Source organism: Caretta caretta, chromosome 3 (genome assembly GCF_965140235.1).
Source record: "Caretta caretta isolate rCarCar2 chromosome 3, rCarCar1.hap1, whole genome shotgun sequence".
NCBI classification, from domain to species: domain Eukaryota; kingdom Metazoa; phylum Chordata; order Testudines; family Cheloniidae; genus Caretta; species Caretta caretta.
Window position 1 is genome coordinate 199,556,495 of NC_134208.1, and position 21,538 is coordinate 199,578,032.

General features: G+C 43.7%; 1 protein-coding gene and 1 long non-coding RNA gene across 12 annotated transcripts in view; both read left to right on the plus strand.

The window, feature by feature from the left end:
• TASP1 (taspase 1) overlaps positions 1–21,538 on the plus strand; it is a 166,159-nt gene that overhangs the window by 64,316 nt on the left and 80,305 nt on the right. The window lies entirely within an intron of this gene.
• LOC142071655 (uncharacterized) lies at positions 5,759–8,478 on the plus strand. The gene is made up of 2 exons (XR_012667874.1): positions 5,759–7,213; positions 7,961–8,478. It is a non-coding gene; the product is annotated as an uncharacterized LOC142071655 (long non-coding RNA).

The following is a 21,538-nucleotide window of genomic DNA, read 5'->3' on the forward strand; positions in this document are numbered from 1 at the left end:
ATTAGAATGTTTGATAATCATTGGGAAAGGGTCAATTATGGTGGAAAATGTAAAATTCAAGATTATATAACTCTTAATTTCCATCACAAAGGGAGAGCTGGGTCTCCACTCTACTGTTAACTTTGTTCATTGAATATTATGAACCACAGCCTTAAATAATGTTATGCTCGTTAACTATACTGTATTTATATAAAGTATTTTTGGTACTATACAACCCAGTTTCCATTTAATCTTCCCTTCATAACTGTATAAAATTGGTAGATTAATTCCTTAACCCATATTCCAATCTTCTTCTATATTTGGTCTACTACATCTCTCTCAGATCAGTCCTGTTGTTTTGATGATGCATCTTTTTGGATTGCTCTCCTTGGTCTGTTTTCCTAGTTGTTCGGTGACATGTAGGTCCAGTTTCTTTGTTCCTGAACTGATTTGTCTATTCCCATATCCATAAGTATCTATTTCTCTCCTTTGAATCTGAAAGACCCTTCTGGCTTTCCATTTAAAGGAAAGTCTAAATGGGAAACCTGACTTGTTTTTTGGTTTATTATAATATTGTTTTTCCTAGCAGTTGTGGTTATCTGGTGCAATTCCTTTCATTTTTTAAGGACTGAGAGTGCTAGATCTGGGAACATTTTTATGGGTTGATTTAGAATCACCAGCGGTCCAAATCTATGTGTCTGCAGCCTACTGAGAGCAAGGCGGGAGAAGCTGGGTCAGAATTCTTTGGGTACTCTCAATACAGATGCATGCCTTGCTGCCCAATTTTAGCATATCTTGGAAAATGCCATTCAGCATTCCCGGGAGATTTCTTCCTTCAGTTTGTCTCCAGGATGTCATTAATCTTGATTTTTTGCATTCCTGATCTTCAGTGTTCTCTAGTTTTAATTCTGTCTTTTTCTGTCTCAAATTATTTGGAGTTTTCAAACTACTCTGCTAGTATTGTTTACTCATTTAATCCTGTTTCCTCCTGTATCTTTTTAATCTTACATATTTCAGTGTCCTTAATGTTGGTCTGAAGCTCTTCTTTCATCTCCTTATACATAATTTCTGCTAGCAGATCCTTCAGGTTAGCCTGAGTGAACTGACTGGTGTTTCTCTTTCTGTCTCCAGTTTGTCCAGTGAAGGGGAGGCATTACCCTTTCCCACGGTGTCTTTGTCTTTAGAGGCAAAAAGATCTTTATGATAGAAAAACTTCCTTCCTTTCCCAGATGTGTGGCTTCTATAATCTTTTTAACTCCTCAATATTTTGGGCTTCCTCTTTGTCTGTCTGGCCCCTCTGAAGATGGCTGTCACTGCACTTCCTCTCCACTTGTTCATCTCTTCTCAAGATGGTTGCAGCTATGCTTCTTTCCCTGGTTATAAATGTAAATTTTAATGGGTTTTATGACTTGTTGGATTCACTCGCTATCCTGTTGCATGACAATGAAGGTTAAGATCATCACTTCCAGGCTTGTCTCTGCCCCTCTGACTTGTTACACAGACTTTTAGATTATAATAAAGCATCCTGAAAACGGGGAGAGGATGATATTGTGGTTGAGGCACTGGACTGGATATCCCTGACTGAGTCTCTAGATGTTAGTATAGTAATACACTCATCCGCTAAAATCTATTCCACTGGCCTTGTCACCCCCTCTCAGCTGAATTCTAGGACTTTTTCTGGGTAAAAATCTTGTATCTGCTCATTAGTATATATTGTACAGTGCAGTGATTTTTACAATTAAACAAAAAAAAAAATGTAGATCTTTTCACCCATTCTCAAAATGCACCCACATTGGGACTGAAAGCATTAGATTTTGTGGTACCAGCTAAAATATGAACAATTCAGAACAGAAAAGGAAGAACTTACCCGAATAAAAAGAGAGGGAGCTTCGATTGGTAGCCATAATGGGATATTGGTAAAACTCTGACTCAGAAAGAAAAGTACTATTTATTGAATTGTCAACAATGAAATCATTATCAAATATCTAATGGTACATCACAGGCAGGGTTGGGCCTGGCTACAAGATGACGGCCGAAGGACGTGCTTGATATAAGCGTGTTGCCTGATGCCACCAGTTGAGATGTCATGTCTTTGATTATTTCTACCTCCATCTAATTGTCCTTCAAGCCATTTGATGATACTAAGAAAAGTTGGGTGCTATTGACCTATAGATACACTAGGCAAATGGGCTATTGGATTATGTGGGTTTATCTGTCCTAGTTTTTTTTTCTAGCATAATGGGTTGCTATAAATGGTGTTGAAGAAACTTAACATGAAATACCCTATTAGTTCCTCCTCCCCCCCCCGCCCTGCCACAGCCTTTTTTTACTTTTCTTATAGGTGTCAAATTTTAAAAATGCATGAATGTGAGGGAAAGGGTCAGGCTTACAGTCTCAAAAATTTGTATTACTGTATTCGTAAATTTAACAAAGTGTCCCCTTGAAGGCAAAGGCAGTGGAAAACTTCTCTGCTCAAGGACCATGGAGTTGATCTCAGGTTAATAAATGCATATGCACACGAATAGTCCCATTGAACTAGATGAAACTACTCATGTGTTTAAGTGTTTGCAGGATTGGGGCCATAATTGTTAGTAAGCACGTTTCTGAAATTGGAGGTTGTTTGATGAAAAGTCAGAAGGCAGCTTTATTTAGTTTTCTTAAATTATTCTTTACAATAGTCAGTTGAGTTTGTTGAAGCCTATGCAAGCAAACATCCTGATACACTTAAGAAGATGTCTAGATTTAATGACTTCCTTAAATAGAAGTCTTTTTTTTTAATGCGGGTACCATTTTTTTTATAGTGGTAAATACTTTAATGGCTATTTATAAGTATATTATTTATCTTGCTTCAAATCTATTAGTCCTAGTTTGTATGACATTACATGAATTGCAATTCCAGCTAATTGAAATAGACTGCTGATGGTCTCTGAAGCTTAGCCATCTGTTCACTAAATGATTTGAAATACAGGGTAGTAGTGTTTAATCTCTTTTTTTTCTGGTTTTCCTATAAACTTTGTGTGCGTGTGATAGAAATGCTGCTGACAGGAAGTCAGAACTCTTGTTAGCTATACCATTCTTTTTCCATTTTCAGAAGCACATAAGCTTTATTTTATAATGTAATTTGTTTTAGGACATACTTTAAATATGTTCAGGTCTGAGTCTTGTTTACAATATGCCCAGCCAACAATGTGAACAACAAAACTGATTAGAGGGCTGTAGAGACTGAATTGAGGAAAGATTAAAAATGCTAAATGTGTGGCTTCACTAGGGGAAGGGAAAAGTGACATAACCACGTGCAAGTACTTGAAGGGTGAAATCACCAAGGAAGGGAAGGAATTTACTTAGTGATAGAGGATATTACACGATGGAAAAAAATATTGCCTGAAACACCAGGAAAAGGTTCTTGAAAGTCAGAGCTCAGACGATGGAACAATCTCCTAATGGAAATTTAATGAAGTGCTATCACCTGACACATTTAAAAACCGATTGGAATAATTACTATAATGAGTAATCATGATGAGCAGAAGGACGAACTAGGTGACCTTAAAAGGTCTTTCATTTAATTTTGCATGATTAATTTGTAAACAATATGACAGGGATAAAATTTAAAATGGACTTTCAAGACATGTATTAACCCATATTGCATCATCCAGTCTAACACCTCTCTCCCCTTGCTGAATTTGAAGAGGTTGGCATAATGTAGGGGGTGACATTGCTGGGAATTATTAATGGAAGCTTATTGCAGTAAAGTAAGTTGTAATTGGGGTATTCAGTTATAAAACTATTATCATTTTCTGCATTATGGTCTTGTTTAACCATTCATGTCCATAGCATTGTTATAGAATTAACATTGTAACATTGTGTGATAAGGCTTTCCCTTCATCAGACTAAACATTCCAATAAGTATAACGACATATGGATTTTGTCATATGGAAATGCTTAGAAGCTTTTACCAAGATTTCTTTTCTGAAACAGAACTGAACATCTGACCAACTTACCAGTCAAGTGGTGAAAATCATAATGTCTTGTTTAGGTAGGAAAGGTGAGACTAAATCAATTACTTAAAGATACACACAGCATTTCATCTCTACATTACTGGTTCAAGTGTGACCAAGATCTGTAGTAACCAAAATTAATTACTGACTGGAAGCACAGAGGCTAAAAACTGAATTGACATGTCAATTGACAGAATGATTGTCCATACTGTGACGGGTTGCCCACCTTAGGATGCCACCTGATGTATTGGGATACTGTTGAACCCGCCTGTTCTGCCAGCCTGGTCACCCTTTTTATCTGTCTTGCTGAGCCAGGCTATTAATCCTCCTCCAGCACACACAAAGGCAGGGCCACACCTCACTGTAGAATGACACAGACACTGAGATCAGCTCTGGGAAGCCTCAGCTTAAAGGACTTGCCCCAGCACTCAGGTGTCCACCTCCCTTGGAGTGCAGACCCAAAGGTATTTTATGAAATCTGCCTCCTCCCTCAATGTGGAGGAAGGTATGCACAACTTCTTGTGTCCACCCTCTTCCCCCCCCACGTTACAAATTACAGAAACTGGGTTTAATTATAAACAAAACAAATTTTGTTAACGATAGGCAGATTTTAAGTGGCTAAAGAGTTAGCAAACACAGCAGATTACGAAGCAAATAAAACAGGCACACAAAGTTTGTTTCACTAAAGAAATTGGTTACAGGTAAAAAGAAAAGGAGTACTTGTGGCACCTTAGAGACTAACCAATTTATTTGAGCATGAGCTTTCGTGAGCTACAGCTCACTTCATCGGATGAAGTGAGCTGTAGCTCACGAAAGCTCATGCTCAAATAAATTGGTTAGTCTCTAAGGTGCCACAAGTACTCCTTTTCTTTTTGCGAATACAGACTAACACGGCTGTTACTCTGAAACCTGGTTACAGGTAGTAATTTCTCACTCTAGATATTGTTGCAGGCAGATTACAGAAAGTATCGAAAGGGAGCTGCACTGGTTTCCAGACCTCAGTTGTTATTACTCACAAGCGAGATGCCCTTCCAGCTTGGGCTCAACTTTTCTCCCCCCAGTTCAGTTCTTGCTTCCAGGTGTTTCCCAGTGTCTCTTTGGGCGGGGAGGCAGAGGAGAACCACCATGATGTCACTCCTCTGCCTTATATAGCTCTTGTGTATGGTAGGAATCCTTTGTCTACCAATGGAAGAACACGGCATTCCAAGGGGTGGGTCCTAGTACCAGATAACTCAGACCCATGTCTCTGCAGGTCTGTGGCAGCCATTACTTGTAGGCTGTCTGGAGCGTCCACAGGAAGACTAAGCTCTTCCACAGTCCATCGTCTTTGCTAATGGCCCATTAGCCTTGTCTGACTTTTCCATTGCTGTACCCGAAGGACTAGTTGGGGGTGACACCCAAAGTAATACATTTGAAATACTGATATATAGTCAATATTCCTAACTTCAGATACAGAAATGATACAGGCATGCAAATTGGATAATCACATTCAGTAAATCGTAACCTTTCCAATGATACCGTACATGAGCCATTTTGCATAAAGTCAGGTTTCAGAGTAGCAGCCGTGTTAGTCTGTATTCGCAAAAAGAAAAGAAGTACTTGTGGCACCTCAAGAGACTAAAAATTTATTTGAGCATAAGCTTTCATGAGCTACAGCTCACTTCCACTGAATGCATCCGATGAAGTGAGCTGTAGCTCATGAAAGCTTATGCTGAAATAAATTTGTTAGTCTCTAAGGTACCACAAGTACTCCTTTTCTTTTTGCGAATATAGACTAACACGGCTGCTACTCTGAAACCTGTCAAATAAATTTATTAGTCTCTAAGATGCCACAAGTACTCCTTTTCTTTTTGCATAAAGTATATCTCAGTTATGTCATATTCATATCATAAGAATATGGAGTGAAACATCACACATACATTTCCCCTTCTAGAGATATAGTCCCATCCTCTAGGGATTGAATCACTTTTGGTGGGAAAGCTACTGCCAACTTTTGGTGGGAAAGCTATTACTTTGGTGGGAAAGCTGGTAGTAGCTTTCCCACCAAAGTACCATTATCAAAGCTGTCAATGCTTTCCCATTCTATGGGTGAAAATAGAGGGCTTCATTTTACAGTATTCTCAAAGGCATTATTCAGCTTTCCTCAGGGAGGCTGTGCCTCATATGCAGGGGTGAAATCCACTTGTACATTGTGGATTGCATTACTTGTGCAAAGCAGCCAGAAAGGGACTTTGGAGGCATTCCTCTCAGTGAATTGTCCAAGAGCAGCAGTCCCTGGGAGAGCTGGCCTGGCAGCCTGGCAGCACTGCACATCTGTGAGCATAACTGCCATACTGGTTCAGGCTGCAGTCCATCTAGTTCAGAATCTAGTCTCCAGCAGTGGCAAGCACCAGCTGCTTCGGAGGAAGGTGCAAAAACTGTGGAAGGCAGATTAGCCCACATCTGTCTGTGAAATCCTCCTGATTGCCTGGATAGTCTTATCCATAAAAGTGCCCCCTCTCTGTTTGTACTGTGAAGCTTACTGCCACAGGATGAATCTGGCCTCAGTGACAAGTATACATTTTTTACTCCGGGGGGGAATTGTGTGCCACTGCGTGTGGGCAGAATTCGTATCCTGTGCTGATTTCGTTGCTTCTCCGCAGAAAAATGACTTTCTGACAGGGAAGCAAAGGGAAACCACAAGAGTGGTCATCTGCCCCTCCCTTACAGTGCGGGCACATCATTTTGGGCATCTGGAGCAGCCAGTGGAGAGGTAAATCACTCCGGGGAGGGAGGGGCTTCTCCTCCTTTCCTCCTCCTCTCATGACGTGGACCTTTGGGGCTGGCCTGGCCTTGCACCATGTCAGTCAGATGCAGCCTCACCACCAAATATGTGTCCCATGGGAGGGCTGCAGGGTGACCTCCCACCTCCATGCAGCCATTCGCCTGTGCTCCCGCTGTCATCCTGGAGCCTCCGCATTTATTTATTGACAAATAAAATTTGCAGAATTTTAAAACATTATGGGCAGAACTTTTATCTTTTTGGCACAGAATTTTTAATTCTTGGGCACAGAATTCCCACAGGAGGAATTGCGGGCGGGGTGGGGGATGTCTTTTATCAGATCTGTGTCACTTCCACAGAACCCCTTGACACAGGAAGCATTCCAGGTGAACCAGAAGCATGGTCAAGGCAGTCTTTCACTGTGGCAACTCTCTGCTACTACAACACCCAGAAGAACGTTGGTAGAAGGGGGTGCAAGGTAGGCAGCTCTTAAGGAACACAAGGAGAAGGCAGGCATATTGAGGATAATTAAATGAGCGACTAACCAAATCACGCTAATGACTAAATGCTCACAAATAATAAGTATGGGGGGAAATTTTGTAAGACTTCCTCCACCAGCCTTAACTGTCTGGTGGAGTTAAAGCTCAATAAGGACGGGTGGTATCCCTCCTTAGGTAGCTCCCTTTCATGTAGGTGGGTTCCCTGAGGGCCTGAATCCAGGCTCAGCTGTCCAACAGTCCTCTGATGGCATCAGAGTCTTTAGGGTTGTCTTTCACTTCTGGGGTTCGGTCCTCTGGGTTAGTGTTAAGCTCCATGGCGGAGAGGTAGATAATGTTGCAGGGAGCAGTTCCAGTACTGCCCTTCTTCTGGCTGCTGTAACCAGACTCCTTGCAGCAGCTATTTTTCTACACATGCTGCTCCTGTTGGGGTTCCGGTTGTCCCAGCCACATGCAGACTACCTAGAGACTGCAGTTGGTTACCCTGCTTGTCAGTCAGGCTCCTCCCCTCCCCGGGGTTGATTATGTCTCGAGCACAGACTGGGTAGGAAATATTTATCTGCAAATATTTGTCAGAACAGAATGTGAGCTGGGGGGTGAAGCTACCCATCAAAGACCGTGATCTCAGATAGTAGAAAGAAGGCTCGGCAGCTGAGCTTCTAGTCCTGTTCCAGGGCCATCTACAGAAACAACTGCTTTTATGTCAAACTTACTGTTCTTTTTCACAGGGACAAGGTTATATCTGTAAGCGGCACCAGAGCTGAGCTCAGCATGCTCTTCCCCCTTTCAAAGAGCCTACCGGGGCTCACCTCATTCAGATTTTCCAAACATAAAATTGCGTGGTGGTGAATCACTCTGCTGAAAAGGAATCATTTTAGTGTGTTGCCCTACTACTAATTAGATCTAATGTGTCTTGAGTTGTGTGCACTCATTTTTTCCAGTGCTGTCTTGAAGTCCTTGTTTTCTCGCTCTATTTTGCGTGACTTTCACCCTCCCTCCATGTTGACAAGGAGGACAAGATATTATTCACTTGGTACCCTCTTAATACCACTACTTCATTGTCTGGAGGGAATCACTCTTCAGAAGTGCAAGTACCTCTTTCTTCCCCCTTAATACAGAGGGAGAAACGGACATGAGTGAATGTAGAAGAGTAACAATTTTACTGTAGCAAAAATGTCTGTGTTATGACCAAAGTGTTTTGCTAACATTATAAAGATTATACATATAAATTCATTATTTCCTTGAAGTTAACTAGTCATTGTTCATTTTGTGGTAGTTCTGTTTGATTTTTTTCCTATTTAGCACTCAAACATAACTTAATATTCTTCTTCGGGTGTTTGTTCACGTCCATTCCCCATTAGGTGTGCCCGTGCACGAGCGTCAGAAACTTTTCCCCTTAGTGGCTCCCGTCAGGCTGGAGGGGCCCCCGGAGTGGCGCCACTGCGCCGTGCATATATACCCCTGCCGGCCCGACCCCCTCCAGTTCCTTCTTACCGTCCGTGGCGGCGTTGGAACAACCTCTCTCTCTTGTAGAAAGAAAAGGAGTACTTGTGGCACCTTAGAGACTAACCAATTTATTTGAGCATGAGCTTTCGTGAGCTACAGCTCACTTCATCAGATGAAGTGAGCTGTAGCTCACGAAAGCTCATGCTCAAATAAATTGGTTAGTCTCTAAGGTGCCACAAGTACTCCTTTTCTTTTTGCGAATACAGACTAACACGGCTGTTCCTCTGAAATCTCTCTTGTAGATCAGCAGTCCCTTAGCCATTAGAGTAGCTTTTATCAGTTCGTTTACATACCTATTGTGGACACTTAAGTCATTGGGTGCTTGGAGGCCTCCGGCACCCACCCCGGGTCGCGGGGCATGCCGTTGGCCCACTGCTTCAAGGCTTGTGCCACGTGCTGCAAACCTATGCCAGTTAGTGACCCCCATGACTCGTGTCTATGTTGCCTGGGGGACGGACATCAAGCTGAACGGTGTAGGATTTGCAAGGCGTTTAAGCCAAGGACAAGGAAAAAAAGAGACTTTCATCTAAAGCAACTGAACCTTACCGTAGGCGAGGCAGGGATAACAGGTGATGGCGCAACAACAATAGTAACAATAATGCACCGGGCCAGAACCAAGGCCAGCACAAACCTCAGCCGGGCGCTAAGCCAGGCTTTTGAAGGTGTGCTTGAGGACAGCGTACCAGACCAATCACTGGATCCATCCCTTTGTTTCCTGAACTGCCTGTTCCGTTTCTCCCATGCGTGGTCCACCATTATGTCAGACCGTTGGGTCTTACACACAGTGCAGAACGGGTACTCACTGCAGTTCGCCTCCCTCCCCCCCAACCTCCCCTCCCCCGTTCAGGGACCCCTCTCACAAGCATCTTCTAGAGAAGGAAGTCACCATCATCGCTTCCCTGGATCCGGGGGACTGGTTCGCTGCCCTCGGCATGAAGGATGCGTACTTTCATATCGCCATCCGCCCAGCACATCGGAGGTTTCTACGCTTCACCATAGGCCAAGAACATTACCAGTTTGCAGGTCTCATGTTCTGTCTAGCCGCGGCTCGCTCAGGTGTATCGCCCAGGCAGGGACCCCCTGGACTTGGTAGTGACAGCCCCAAGGGATGTGCTGGACTCCCTCCTGTGGTGGCAGTCCCAACCTGTGGTTTGCGAAGGCATCCCCTTTGCTGCCCCACAACCAGACCTGACGCTGGTGACAGATGCGTCAGATCATGGATCTGTGGGACCTCATGACGCAGGGGTTGTGGTCCGGAGCAGAGCGGTTGCTCCATATCAATGTGAAGGAGCTCAGGGCAGTTCATCTCGCCTGCCAGACCTTTCACACCGCTCTGAGTGGTCACAGCATGACAGTTCTGACGGACAACACTACTGCCATGTTTTATATAATCAAACTGGGCGGGACTCGTTCCTCACCACTCTGTCATGAGGCTCTCCTCCTCTGGGATCTTTGCATAGCCTATGCAATTCACCTCGAGGCATCCTGTCTCCCGGGGGTACGAAACAAGCTGGCTGATTCCCTCAGCAGGTCGAACCGCATGCACGAGTGGACGCTCAGGGCGAACGTCGTGCTTTCGCTGTTCCACAGGTGGGGGTTTCCCCGGGTAGACCTGTTTGCCACCAGGGCCAACGCCCAGTGCCCGCGGTTCTGCTCGTTCCAGGGCCACAGCCCGGGCTCGCTTGCGGACGTGTTTGCAATCCCGTGGAGAGGGGGCTTGATCTATGCCTTCCCCCAGCTCCCCTTGATGAACAAGGTCCTACTCAAGGTGCGCAGGGACAGGACGGCGGTGATCCTCATCGCTCCTGCCTGGGCCCGCCAGCACTGGTACAAATTGCTCCTAGACCTGTCAGTGGAGGCCCTAGTAGTCCTGCCCCGACACCGGGACCTCATGACACAGGACGGCAGGCAGCTTCTCCACCCGGACTTATAGTCACTGCACCTGAAGGTGTGGAGGCTCTGTGGCTAAACAGAGCCAGTGCTCCCTTCCAGTGCTGCAGATTCTGCTTGGCAGCAGAAAGCCCTCTACCAGGGCGGCCTATATGGCCAAAGGTTCTTGTGTTGGTGTGAACCCTGACAGGTGCGGCAGTGCCAGGCCCCGGTGCAGGCCATCCTGGAGAACCTCCTGCACCTCAAGCAGCAAGGGCTAGCCCCGTCCTCACTCAGAGTGCACCTGGCGGCCATCTCCGCCTTCCATCTGGGGTTCTCAGGGTGCTCGGTGTTTTCCCACCCAATGGTGGGATGGTTCCTTAAAGGGTTGGAGAGGGTGTTCCCGTACTCCTGCCCACCAGTCCGTCCATGGAACCTTAACCTGGTCCTCTCTAAACTCATGGGACCCCCTTTCAAGCCCCTCACTTCCTGTTCCCTCCTGCACCTTTCCTGGAAGGTGGCATTTCTGGTTGCCATTACCTCGGCCAGAAGGGTGTCCGAAGTGAGGGCCCTCACCTCTGAGCCACCATATACAGTATTTCACAAGGACAAGGTGCAGCTCTGGCTGCACCCCAAGTTCCTCCCTAAGGTGGTCTCCCAATTCCATTTGGGCCAGGACATTTGTCTGCTGGTGTTCTTTCCAAAACCGCATACGGACCCGAGTCACTGCAGCTGGCACACCCTGGATGTGCGTCGAGTGCTGGTGTTCTATATGGAGGGCACCAAGCCCTTTTGCAAATCCGCGCAGCTGTTTGTGGCTGTGGCCGAGAGGATGAAAGGCCTCCCAATGGGCGCAGTGGATTTCATCTTGGATTACAGGCTGAATCCGGGCGTGCTACGAGCTCGCAGGTGTTCCGGCCCTGGCAGTCATGGTCCACTCGACCAGGGCGCAAGCGACTTCCACAGCGTTCCTGGCAGAGGTCCCGATCCAGGAGATCTGCAGAGCAGCCATCTGGTCCTCGGTGCACACCTTCGCGATCCACTACGTGGTCAACCAGCAGGCCAGAGAGGACGCAGCAGTTGTTCCCTGACTCCTACCCTCCTCCAGAGGTAAGCTTGCGATTCACCTAATGTGGAATGGACGTGAACAAGCACTCGAAGAAGAAAAAACTATTACTTACTTTCTCGTAACTGTTGTTCTTTGAGATGTGTTGTTCACGTCCATTCCTTACCCACCCTCCTACCCCTCTGTCGGAGTCGCCGGCAAGAAGGAACTGGAGGGGGTCGGGCCGGCGGGGGTATATATGCATGGTGCCGTGGCGCCACTCGGGGGGCCCCCACCGGCCCGACGGGAGCCGCTAAGGGAAAAAGTTTCCAACACTTGGGCACACAGTGCGCGCAAGCGTAATGTAGAATGGACGTGAACAACACATCTCAAAGAACAACAGTTACGAGAAAGTAAGTGACCGATTTTTTCTAGTTCTGTTCCTTTTTGGATGTGTTTTGGGGAGATGGATAGGTGACTCCTGATTTAAATGGGCTCCCTTTCTTCATAACTTATGTAAAGGGTTTTAAACACATCTATAAAAACAATTATTAAAGTCTGGATTCAATAAAATTAATTTTTAGAGATTTCTGTGGCTGTGCACAAGCTTTCATAGTACAACCTTTTAAATTTTTTTTTTTTTTTTGCGTCCGCTCTAAGTTGTAAATTGGCAGATGTTTGTTTTGAATTTTTGCTTCCCAAGAATTTGGACAAGAATGAAAATTAGACTTTTTGCTTGCTTCGCATATTAATTTGATAGGCTGTGTAGACTTCCACATTTTCACAGAAAATGTGCTTATCCAATGGGCATTGTTATTTTCTTTATAATTAACTGAAAAGCTAAAAATAATTTATACCCATTAGTATACAAACTGCTGTGAGCATGCAGAACTCATGAAGGACACCTAATACAAAAGTCAAAATATTTATTAATACTCTTGTTCTTCTTGAATTAATCAGGGATTTCAAATTTCTCAAAATAGTTGTGAATTGTTGAACATTAGTAAGTGATACAAACTGAAATCCGTAGTTTCTGAAATAATTTATTCAAGGATGCTTTTGGAGTTGAATTCATCAAAACGCTTCACATATTGTGACATTTTAGATTCTTCCAAGGGAATACTTGTAAAGAATAATTTGAATTTCAGTTGCTCCCAGAGGCAAATATCTAGGATTAGAGCCCCATTACAGTAGGCACTGTAGACGACATGGCTGTATGGAGAATGGTCAAATTATTGGATACAGTATTATTCATGAAAACATTTTAGATCCAAACAGGGAATTTGTTCATTGCTTTTCATATTAAACGCTGCTTGTGGCTGGGTCTTCTGCCCTAATAGGTAAAGCACCTGTAAGAATGGAACTTTTTCAACTGTTATACTATAATAAAAAAAACACTTGATCCATAATATAGGTTTGTGTGTAGACAAGTAGAAGCATTCCAATCTCACATCTGTTTTCTTAGCAATATATTAAAATAACAACTCTTTTGATTCATTGTATTTTAGTGTAACAGTTAGTATTTTAGTAACATTGTATTTTAGTATAACAGTAGTTATAGATTTCCAAAATCTATTTTTTGTCCAATTCCCAGACAGCTACTGTCTTATAATATTTTTTCAGTTTTTCAGCATCTTATAAAAGGGGGAAATATGAGTGCTAAACACAGTATTTCAGTAATAGTCTAGGCAATGTTATTCTCTACTTTCCTGCTCCTACTTGATATCCCCCTATTTGTACATCCAAGAATTGTGTTAAATCTTTGAGCCACAGGATTGTGCTGGGAGCTTGTGTTCAATTGGTTATCTACCATGACCCTCAAGACCTTTATAGTAACTGAATTCTGGAATACTTTCTCACTTTAGATCTTACTTACATTCTTTGTTCCTAAATATATGATCTTGCATATTTGGCTATATTAGAGAGCATGTCTGAACAAGCCCAGTTTACCAAGTGATCCAGGTGACATGATGGCTGGAGTGCACTGGCTGAGGTGAGATCTTGAGGGCACTGATTCATGGCAGGTGCACCAATAGCCTATTGGACCTTCTACAGACTGGCATTCCAAAGAGCTGAAACAATCTCCTTTTCTTATATGGAGAACCAAGGGGCTATATGCAGAAAAGAATCTCTGCTTCACTGTAATGTAGGGTTGCCAGGCTTCCGGTTTTTGACCCCGAACACCCTGCCCCAGGCTGGAACCCCCTCCCACACCCAAACTCCCTCTCAGAGCCCACACCCCCTCCTATACCCCCACACCCTGCCCCAGATCAGAATCCCCTCCCACACCCTAACTCCCTCCCTGACCCCGCACCCCAACCCCCTGCCCCAGGTCCAAACCCCCTCCTGCACCCAAACTCCCTTCCAGAGCCCGCACCCCACATCCCCTCCCACATCTAACCCCCTACCGCAGCCCTGAGCCCCCTCCTGGAGCCCGCACTCCCTCCCGTACCCCAGCCCTGAGCCCCTTTCTGCGCCCCAAACCTCTCATCCCCAGCCTAATCCCAGAGCCCACACTCCCAGCCGGAGCCTGCACCCCCTCCTGCACCTAAACCCCTAGCCCTGAGCCCACTCCTGCAACCCAAACCCCTCATCCCCAGCCCCACCCCAGAGCTTGCACCCCAGCCGCAGCCCTCACCTCCTTCCACACCCCAACCTCCTGCCCCAGCCCAGTGAAAGTGAGTGAGGGTGGGGGAGAGTAAGCGACAGAGGGCGGGGGGCTGGAGTGAGTGGGGGCAAGGTCTCAGAGAAGGGGTGGGACAGGGCAAGAGTTTTCGGTTTTGTGCAATTAGAAAGTTGGCAACCCTACCGTAATGTCAAACTGGGCTTCTTGGAGGAAGACTGTTCAGCTCCAGGTTTTCTGCAGCACCACCATGCTTTGAAGAGTTTACCTGCAGAGAAATTCTCTCATCCTTGAGAAGCAGGTTGCTGTCAAGGATACCTTTGTGGAATCTGCACACACTACCTCCCTGAGGTCTCCCGGAGAGGGACTGGTCACTGGCTGTGGAAGGTAAAGTTAGTATCAGACAAAGATTATTTGTAAGATTGGAAATGTTATACAGTAAAAGCTCTTTTATCTGGCACTTCACCAACTGGCAAGTTCTGTAAACCGGCATTTCTGATCTGCACTGAAAATCCGGTTTATAGTGCAGTTGCAGTGGGGCTGGCAGGGGGTTGGAGTGTGGAAGAGGATTGGGGTGCCAGATGTGGGGGCGCTCACCTCCGGCGGCTCCCCACAAGCAACTCCCTGTCTCTGCTGTTGCTTGCAGAGGCACAGCCAGGCAGCTCTGCAGCACACTGTCTCTGTCCCTCCTCCCCGAGCACTGACTCCACAGCTCCCAGCCTATTGGCCGGGAACCATCGCCAATGAGAGCTGCGGGGGCACCTGCAGATGGAGACAGCATGCCTGCCTGTTGGCAGAGCCATCTGTCTGTGCCTCTGCCAGGAGCAGCAGGGACGGGGAGCTGCTTGTGAGGAGCCGCTGGCGGTGAGTGCACCCCCCACATCCAGCACTCCAAGCCCCCTCCCAGCCCCTTGTCCAAGGGCCCTCCTGGACCCAAATTCCCTCCCAGAGGCCATGCCCCACAGCCCCTCCCACGCCCCCACACCTTTTCCCCCACACTCCAAACCCCTTCCTCTGAGTTAACCAGCATTTTTAATTTACCAGCACCCCACGTTCCACCAGCATGCCAGTAGAAAGCAGATGGAGAAATGCAGTAGAAGAGCCAGCCCATAGAGATCAGTTTTGGCACATGCTAGTCATAGCTCTGGGGTTGAACTGCCTTCAGGAAAGTTCATGCTAGATGGGCGTGTCTTGAAAAAGTACTTGGTGGTAGTCCCATGGAAATTAAATTGCACTTCATTTAACAATGTATTAGGAACAAATAAGAGCAGACTCCTTCTCGCTAGTTTATCTCTATAGAAGGACATAACTTTCACAGGCTGGGTGATGGTAAATGGGCATTGTCCATCCATTTTCCAGGACAGGGATGAATAGATTTAATCCTGTTCCTGTTCAGACCACTTTACAAAATTTGCTTTGAACAAGAATGTAAAATGAGATTAAAATCATAACATAAATTAAAACTTAAACTTTTTTACAGTAGATAAACTTATTCTTTGGTGGAAGAGGAGAATGTTAATTTACAGTTGGATAGTTTGTAAACTACAAACTAATTTACCTATCTTCTTAGGGCTGATAGGACAAAAGTGATATCACTTGGCAAGTTATATTTTTTTCTACAAAAGTTCTGCTGAATATCTGTTCTGAGCTGTAATGTTTTTCCTACTTAACTCTGCTGAAATTAACACAATTTACTGGTTTCATAAAAAATGGCTTTATACATTTTAAACTTTGGCTTCTTTTCATTTCTTGAAAATGAAATTAAGGTGTCCCTGGGTATTGTTGGCACTGCAGGTAGTGGTTCCTATTGTTGAGATTACTTGATACTTTTCCATTAGAAGATGCTGTTCTCAGTATCCGTAACTCTTCCAAACTTAGCCATTTGGGCTGAAACTTTCCATCCAGGTATCTGATTCAGATTGAACTTTTCCAAAAAGTTAAGCAAAATCTGTTCAGCTGTTCCTCAGAACAAAGTTGGGGGGAAATAGGTTATTTTGCCACATTAAATTCCTACAACTGTCTTGTGCAAATGCTCTAGTGCTACTGTGTTTTGAAGCAGGCACTTCAGATTTGGCAAGGAGTTGCACTCATGTCAGATGTGCCACCTTTCATCCTTGTGAAACTTGCCCAAATTTGGCCATTAAAATTTTCTGAAAATCTCCTTTCTGTGCTCTTAGTAGAGATTTCTTGGTTTCCAGCTAAATTCGGTGAAGATCTTTACTAAAGGCAAGTCTACACTACAGCACTATATCAGTGCAGCTGCATGTCTGGTGAAGACACGCTATGCCGAAGGGAGAACACTCTCCTGTTAGCATAATTACTCCACTTCGGCGAGAGACGGAAACTATATTGGTGGGAGCACGTCTCTCGCCGACATAGCACCACGTGGACAGCACAAAACTTTCATAGGCCTGCCCTGAGAATGCTCTATCCCAGGCCACAAGAGCTGAGGAGGCATTCTCTGTAATTCCTTTTTGTGGCAGCCAGGGACTCTCTGGTGCTGAGCACAGGAACTGAGGTTAGGGAGGCTTTCCTTTTGTTTTCAAAGCTCCTTCTGTTGGGGTGCAAACAGGAGGAGGAAGCAGGCTGACTGGAGTACAGTTAACAAAAACTGTATCATAATACATAAGGGGATTGAATTGAGGTTGCATGAGCAACATTAATTCTGGCATTTCCTAATACTTGAATGTTAGATTTTGCAACTGCAATGTTCTTTTAATGTATTTTTGTGTTTGTAACTATATTAATGTACTGCTCGTACAACATCTATTTTTAAAACTTCATTGGCATATTGGTTCTTCAGCTTTATCTAGAAATGCTGGTAATAACAACCAGAGTTTTTAAAAATAAAGGCCAAGTACTGTACATTTCCATTGCACATAACTACTTGTCACATTTGGAAATAAAGTAAAGATGATAGTTGATGTGCTGAAAAGTTATTAATAAAATCTAACTTGTTCTCTAGGCATTGCTATTCAAACTTTTAAAAATAAGAATGAAATTAAATTAATGAAGATAAGGGTTTTAGTCTCTGGCATATGAAAGATAATAAAAGAAAATGTCTGTCTCTAAATCACTTCTGAGAAGAGAATAATCATCCATTTGCAGTGGGGTGGACTGTGCGCATATGTGTATGTACACACAATAGTATAATTTGCCATTCTGAAGTCTTCCTTTAAAATAAGTTCCTACACTTTCCTGCTGAGGTACAGTACCTTACAATAGCTAGACAGAGTTAGGCAACTTCTCAAAGCTCTCTAAGCCCTCTGCATATGGCTTCCAGAAACAGCTGGATTTTCATTTCTCCTTCTATTCAACAGGAGTCTCTTTCATGTCTGAAAATTGAAAACGCGTGTTTTTCAGTGTGGTGCATGGATGTGTGTGTGCCCTCTGGCACACCTGTTTCTAATTTCCTGACTTGAAAGCATAACCCATCAAAAGAAGTAGAAAAACAATTTCTTTCTGACACGCTGTTCAGAGGCCCTTGTGTTGCAGAAGGCCTTCCTTTGCTTTGCCATCTTGGTTCCATCGATAAAAGATTATTCTAAGATACAGAGCTCACATAATATGAGTTGTTCGTCTTATGCTGTGTTGGGTTTTTTATACTCTTGTGGTTAATTCAAGGATTAGAATTCTACTAGTAAAGTTTTTTTGCATAGAAAAGACTATAGGGTAGTTCCTAGTTTCTAACATGAAGTTTAAATTAGGAGCAATGCGCATAAGTAGTAATGGTTTATATAAACTGATCAGTAAGATACAGTAACAGTTATTGTTTGGTGCAGCAGATCAAATGTTTGTCATAGGAAATTAGTAACTTTAAATTTGTGTACACTTTAAAGTCATACCAGATTTAATAACTGCAAGTCAAAGATGGTGACTGAATTTTGAAAACCAAAAATTATGGTTTATGTGAGAGTTGTACATGGGCTAATAACTAATCATTTACCCACTACAGAGAATGTCTTTTAGCAAGCTATTCTGAAGAAACTGAGACACTTATTGCTTCCAAGTGACCATGCTTATGTGGCCTACCTGTTCTCTCAGCAAAGCAGTGGAAATTTCTACAAGTGCAACATTTCAGTCCTCTCGGTACCAGCTATTCCATAGTATATGCTCTACTCCAGCATTATGCCACTGGAGTACATTGGCTCCATTTGTTGCCGTAAGTTAATAGGAACAGTGGATGAACCCTTAACAAGGCTTCTTAGTAGTGTAGGTGTAACAGTCACAACAGGCAAGCAGCTAATAGTCACTGGCTTCAAGCAGTGTAATGCATAGAGAATACAGGATTGTAGCTCATGGCTTCATTGTGTAATTGGCTGTGTAGGTCCTTTGTCCAAAATTATCTCATTTGTCTGCCAGTCTGTTCTTTGTGCATAGCTAACATAATTTGGCATGTACAAAAGTACTAAAATACGTAATATGTATGAGTGAGCAAATATTTAATCTTCTGCACAATAATGATCCTTTTGAAAATTTTGGGTTCACTTGTATTTTGTTAGTGCACGAAAGCTTGATACATTTGTTTCTCTCCATCCTTTAGTTTATATTTCTTGGAATATTAAAGTGGATATGTGAAAAATATGTCTGTGATCTTTGGTGATTAATTCTGGATGTAGATCTACACTATAATGGTGTCCAGTATAAATAGGAGTGGATGTTTGACCCTTGGGATCTGTCCCCCGTAGGATAAGATGGAGGAGGCCCTTTCTAATAGCTGCCTAACAGCTTACGCTTAAGGGATGATCAAGAGACAGTGCCAGAGTGAGTAGCTTTATTGGCTTGTAGCCTGCTGTCCTTAGGGAGCACCAAAACCCAGGTCTACAATTCAAATTTAGATTGACCTAGCTATGTACAGTAGAAACTCAGTGTTATGAACTAACTGGTCAATCACATACCTCATTTGGAACCGGAAGTACACAATCAGGCAGCAGCGGAGACAAAAAAAAAAAAGGCAAATACAGTACAGTGCTGTGTAAAATGTAAACTACTAAAAAATGAAGGGAAAATTTAAAAAAGGTTTGACAAGGTAAGGAAACTGTTTCTGTGCTTGTTTCATTTTAATTAAGATGGTTAAAAGCAGCATTTTTCTTCTGCATAGTCAAGTTTCAAAGCTGTTTTATGTCAGTGTTCAGTTATAAACTTTTGAAAGAATAATCATCACATTTTGTTCTCAGTTACAAACATTTCAGAGTTACGAACAACCTCCATTCCCAAGGTGTTCGTAACTCTGAGGTTCTACTGTAGGTAAGCCAGCTTAGCTTCTGAGATTGACGTGGGTAAGATTCTTCTGTTGACCTAGCTACTGCTGTTTATGGGGCTGGGTTAACTACATCAATGCAGAAATCCCTTCCATCGAGGTAAGCAGTGTCTATACCGTGGTGCTACAGCAGCATAGCTGCAGCACCTGTAGTACAGATCTATCTGCAGGTTTGGAAAGGGTGGGGCAGACAGAGTAAAGATGGAGACTCTTGGGTGAAGGAGGGGATGGGCTTGCTAGGCTGATGTAAGCTGTTTTTGTCCTGTTGCATCCCTGTAATTTAGGAGGAAAATCTATATGACTTTGCTTGTGGTGAAGCTTAAGATTAGATGACACTAAATATGCATGTAGGCGGTTGTTTTAAAGTGCCTTTTTTCCTCTAATGCTTTTTTCAGACTATTAAATAAAAATGCTGTGTTTTAAGAAGCCTGTTGTCAGTATCACAGATTCTGGAAGAGAGGAAATATACATGTTTAAAACCCAGTTGAACCTTCAGGATGATAACTGGTTGGCACAATGTACCTGGATCTTGGTCTCGGTAGAGAAGACTCATGAGGTTCCATGAAGAAACAGGCAAGAGTAAGGGGCCATACATCTGAGTGGTGTGGGGAATACACCCAGATCTGAAAGGGGGCAGACCTGTAATCATGGCAAGCTGATCAGAGTTTCTAATATGAAAGACACTATACTACAAGTGGCAGTGACTTCAACTTGGAATGGCTGAGCTAAAGCTCTAGTGACTGATCAGCCTTTGTATACTAAAATCTACAGAGATTAAGTGATGCTACAAGTCCCTCTTAAATACCTTCCTAAGATAGTGATAGTGTTGCACCGTTATCATCCTACCAACGCTATATCTGCATGTTCAGTCTGGTGAAACCCTTCTTCACAAAAAATCCCTTGTATTTTATCTGAAGAAACTTTAAAAAAACCCTGATTTAAAGGTTTATTGGAAACTGTCTCCAAGAGAGACCTGTAATTCTTTTTGGTTGCGTCTTTTTTTTTTTTTTTTTTTTTGGTAAGTGTTAGAGGGCTTATTCCTTCACCCACTTACTTCCCTGGTCCTTCTCGCATGAACAGAGAGCAACAATACCCGAAGTCCAAAGGTGCAAACAATTCGATGTTTATTGGGGTGAACTTCCAGCAAGCATGATTCCAGTTTCCTTCCTTAGTATCCTCCTTCCCAGCTCTGACACCACAGAGCCTTACACCTGTGTCCCTGTTCCCATTACTACCCTTAGCCAAACATGATTCCAAGTTCCTTACTCCCATTCCCTGTTCCCATCTCCCCCTTTAGCAAAACATGATTCCAATTTCCTTACCCACATTCCCTGTTCCCATTTTCCCCACACCCACCCACCCACTTCCTGATTGATTGCAGGCTATATAGTAAAACTTGAGTTCTGCTTTGCTATACCTTAACCAATCATTTTCCTGAAATTTAACTAACCAGTCCTAACATATTGTAACATGATTATGTAACCAATTATATCCCACCACCTTAATTAGTTTACACCCAGCAAAATTAATTATACAGCAGACAGGAACAATCACAGAACCAGACAGAGATTATACAGACAAACAATAGCAAAGTGGGAACTACAATGACAAGACAACACAGAAGTGAGGATTTCACATCCCAGCTATTGATAAATGAGTTCTTGCCAGACAGGATGCTATCAAACTAAGTTTCCTTTTACATTTTCTAGGCACTTCCCTTTCTCTGGAGGTGATAGGAATACAATCCTGTCCTGATAGTGCCTAACAGCCCAATAGCACCTTATTTCAATGTGACAAGTTTGGAATGTGAGGATGTGACTGTTGGCTTCCCAGCTTATGGCTGCCTCTGCTGCTTAGCCAAAGGCCTTAGCCTAAGAACAGGGTCTCAGACTGTCACAGTAAGAGAAGGCCCTTACACCAGCAGACAGTGATTTTGATTCTTCTTTTATACCTCTAGAACTAGCCAAGTGATAAGAATACACCTAAATTCTTAAAGTACAGGC